Raw genomic sequence first — 4663 nt, 5'->3', positions numbered from 1 at the left:
GCGTACATAAGATCAACAAACAATAATCTCCCATTCAATACCCCACATGGCTCCCTTTTATACCAATTTCTGGGGTCAACACCCCCACCTAGGAGCGCAGCAGCGATCTGGCTGCTTCCCTCCAATTCAGTAATGTGACACCATGTCCCAGGGACAAGCCCCCCAAGACCCCCCTGGCCCTTCCAGGGACACATCCCCCCAGGAAGCCTGGGGCACAAAGCGCCGGGCACCCTCCTGGTCAGGGTCCGAAATAAAAGCTCTCCTGGAGCTGTGGGCCAAGGAGGAGGCTACCACAGTCCAGGCACAGGAACGCAGACATATATGCCAGAAAGGCTGATGGCCTGGCCAGGAAAGGCCACCACCCCCACACGGCACCGCAGGTCAGGGCCAAGGTCAAGGAGCTGCGGCAGGGGTACGTCAGGGCCCGTGAGCACAGCTCCCGCTCCGGGGAAAGGGCACACTCCTGTGCCTACTACGAGGACCTGGACAGGATCCTGGGGGCAGGGGAACCCTTGCATCCTGAGCGGCTTGTGGAGTCTGGCTCGGAGACCCCTGTGCAGCAGTGGCTGCAACTCCAGCCAGACAACCCGGAGCTCCAAGAGGAGGAGGAGGAGGAGAACAGCACCCAGAAGCCAGATGCAGGAGGCCTCCCAGGCAACTTTGGACCCCGGGGAGGGAACATCAGGTGAGTGCTGTGAGGGTCCAACACACACAGGGCAGGGCAGGGCAGGTGGGAGCAAAGTGGATGGTGTAGTGCTGTGACATGTCATGATGATCACAGCCTGGGAGGGGGGGCACACCCATGGCCACCCTCAGGGAGGGCCGTTCTACCCCTGCACCCGCACGGCTGCTAGGCACCACCTGCTCCTGCAGGCAGTGATGCCAGGTGCAGGCATGGGTTGGGGACGCTGGGATTGCCACACAGCTTCAGGCCTCTCAGCACTCTGCTGGAACTCCAACCGTGGCCTGACACTTGTCTGCTGCTCGGCCATGGGGTGTGTGTGAGGGGGGGCAGGATGGTGGCCTGCACACCTTCTGGGCTCCAGGGAGGCCGTGGGTGCAGGCCAGACCACACCATGCCTTACTGAGACACACATGAGCAGCCTCTGACCCTAGGACAGGCACTGCCTGCTGAGAAGGAGGAGGGCATGTCCTCTCAGGGAAAGGGTGAGCATGCATGACTGACGACTTTTCCCTCTTGTCCTCCACAGCCGGACCAGCTGACCAGGAGGGGGGCGCCCCACCTGCCCGACAACCCAGACGGCTGCAGGGAACCCATCGGCACTGGCGCACCTAGCTAGAGCTGGTGCACCAGCACATCTCCATCCTGCAACGGATGCAGGACTCAATGGACAGGAGGATGGAGGCAGAGGCCGAGTGGTGCTGATACTTGCTGGACAAATTTGCCCAGCAGCGCACAGACATTTGTGCTGCGAACTGGGAGGCCATGGCCTTCCCCGGTCCTGTGCCTGGTCCTGCTCCTCCTGCTCAGCCTGCTCCCCCCTCAGCCCCTGCCATCCCAGACCCAGGTACCTCCCCACCTCCTGCCCAGCCCCCTACTGTCCCACCTCGCACACGCAGCCGGGTGAGAGAAGGCCTCCACAGCCAAACTGCCAGGGGCTCTTCCTCCAGGCAGCCCCCTCAGCCCTGAGCCGCCCTCCCTGCTAGCGTTGCCAGATGGTTGAAACAAAAACACTGAACACCCCCCCCCCCCCAAAAAAAACCCCAGGAAAGGACCCCAAGGACTCATTAAAAGTGAGTGCAGGGATAGGAACAGGGGAGCGGTTGAGCACTAAGACCCAGAGGAAAGCATTGCTTCCCCTAGGCCATTTTGTGTCAGCAGCCTTGGGGAACCAGGTAAGCATGGGGGCTGGGGTCGGGGGGCCAGGGGGAGGTTGCGGAGGGGAGGCTGGGCGCTGAGCGTTTGTAGGGTTGCCAGGTGCCTGGCTTTTTCGCCTGCTGGCCGGGGAAAAATTCAGAAAATACCCGACATTTTAGATGTCCGGTATTCTCTTAATTTTTTTATCGGACAGGAGCCAAAAATACTGGAGTGTCCAGGTGAATACCAGACACCTGGCAACCCTACTCCCTGCTTCCAGGTTGAAATTCCCCCTTCCCACCTGTGAGAGTCACTGAGAGAAGCACTTTATTTTGTTTAAAAACAGTTTATTTTCTCTGAACAAAAGAGTTCTGTATTTTAGTTTTTCAAAAAAGCAACAGTGCAATAACTGTACAAATTTTTTCATCAACACCTGTGTCTGTTCTCAGTGTGTGAGGAATGAGTAGAATGTGTGAATGTGGGGCCGGGAGGGGTTTTGGGGAGGAAGATACCGGGGGCATGGGGCAATCCCACATTTGGAAGGCCCTAGGGAAAATCATTGGCCTCCATGGGAGAATTGCTCCCTCAGGGCTTCCCGAATGCACAAGCCCAGCTGGTGGGCTTGCTGGATGGCAGCTGTCCGGGGCTGCTCAAAGTGCCTCCCCTCCATATCAGCCCGTGTCCCCCACGCAGGGAGGAAGGCCTCACCACTAGGTTGTGCAGCACACAGCATGCTGCAACCACATCGGGGATGTTGTGTTCCCCCATGTCCAGAGGAGTGAGCAGGCATCTAAATCTGCCCTTCAGCCGGCCAAAGGCGCACTCCACCTGGAAGCGAGCCCGATTCAGGCAGGAGTTAAACAGTTCCCTGCTCGCATCCAGGTGGCCGGTGTAGGGCTTCATGAGCCAGGGCATAAGGGGGTAGGCTGCGTCGGCCATGATGCACGTAGGCATTCTGCACATCCCCGACTGCGTAGTTTCTCTCCGGGAAAAATGCCCCAGCCTGAAGCCTGCATTACAAGTATGATTTCCGGAATATGGGGGCAGCGTGTGCCCGGCCTGACCACCTGACACAAATGTCTGAACTGTCCCCGGTGGTCGACCAGGGCCTGCTGCACCATGGAAAAGTAGCCCTTTCTATTAATGTACTGTGCTGCTCGATGGGGTGGTGCACGGATGGGGATGTGAGTCCCGTCGAGTGCTCCACCACAGTTCAGAAAACCCAGCCCCACAAATCCAGCCAAGATGGTAGGCAAGTCTCCAAGATGGACAGTCCTGTGGAGCAGCTCAGAATTGATGGCCATCACTACCTGCAGAAAGGGACACATACAAACACACATAACAGGATACGAGAGGAGTTGCGTGAGCTGGTGAGAGGTACCCCCCACCCCTCCCCTCCCAGACCCCAAGAGCCCCCCTCAGGCAACCCTCTCCCGTGCCCCCCACCCCACCGCAGGGTGAGGCCAGGCAGGCTTCTACCACTCCCACCCCATCCCCTGTGCCCGGTCCTGACTGTCCCCCTTATCCACCTGCCCCCCACCACCATGGACCGTCCCCCGAGAGTGACTTACCTCCATCAAGACGGCCCCGACGGTAGACCTCCCCACGCCAAACTGATGCCCCACAGAGCGGTAGCTGTTGGGGGTGGCCAGCTTCCACAGGTCAATAGCGACACGCTTCTCCAGGGGGATGGCGGGCCGCAAGCAGGTGTCCTGGCGTTGCAGGGCAGGGGCAAGCCAGGCACAGAGCTCCTGGAAGGTGGCCTTTTGCATCCGGAAGTTTCGGACCCACTGGTCGTCGTCCCACTGCTGCATAACTGGCCAGTCCCACCAGTCAGAACTGGTGTCCAGCCTCCAAACTCGCCTCTCCAGGAATAAGTTGGGGGGCAAGGGCAGCAGGGCTGCAGCCTGAGAGAGGGGCTCAAAGCTGGGCTCTGAATCCAGCTCTGCCGCAAACGTCATGATGCTCTCCTGAGCATGCAGGAGAACTTCCAGCATCACAGTGTGAGGCCATCGCCTGCCCAGGGGCAGCTCAAGCTCCATGGCCAAAAAAAACAAAAAAAACCCACAAAAGCCAAAAACCAAACCTGAAAATAAACTGCTGTGGTGTCTGAGGAAGCAGGGCAACCAGAGCAAAAACTGCAGGAGGCATAAGGGATCTGTCGAAAAAGGTTTTCTTTCTTGACAGATCACTCTCTAGACTGCCACTTTTTGCTGACAAAGTGCTGAGTCGGTAAAATGTGGCAGCCATTTTATGCAAATTAGGCACGGGCTATTTAGCTCCCTGCCTCATTTGCAATGTTGACCTGCCTAATCTGCATCCCTCTGCCGACAGAGGGATGCAGTCTAGACATACCCTATCTCTCAACAAATCTTCTGTCGACAAAAGCCTGTAGTCTAGATGTACCCTAAAAGAGGGCCCTGCTTTGGAGACTGGGCCGCAGGGTGGTATTGACCCCAAGAGAGCGGCCTGCTTTAAATCATAGAATCCTAGAGCTGGAAGAGACCTCAGAAGGTAATCAAGTCCAGCCCCCTGCTCTAGGCAGGACCAACCCAACTAAATCGACCCAGCCAGGGCTTTGTCAAGCCGAGACTTAAACACCTCTAGGGATGGAGACTCCACTACTTCCCTAGGTAACCCATTCCAGTGCTTCACCACCCTCCTAGGGAAATAGTTTTTCCTAATATCCAACCTGGACCTCTCCCACCACAACTTGAGACCCTTGCTCCTTGTTCTGCCATCTGTCACTACTGAGAACAGCCTCTCTCCATCCTCTTTGGAACCTCCCTTCAGGAAGTTGAAGGCTGCTATCAAATCCCCCCTCACTCTTCGCTTCTGCAGACT

Source organism: Pelodiscus sinensis, unplaced genomic scaffold (genome assembly GCF_049634645.1).
Source record: "Pelodiscus sinensis isolate JC-2024 unplaced genomic scaffold, ASM4963464v1 ctg45, whole genome shotgun sequence".
NCBI classification, from domain to species: Eukaryota; Metazoa; Chordata; order Testudines; family Trionychidae; genus Pelodiscus; species Pelodiscus sinensis.
The sequence above is the reverse complement of the archived record's forward strand: the minus strand, read 5'-3'. Positions refer to the sequence as shown.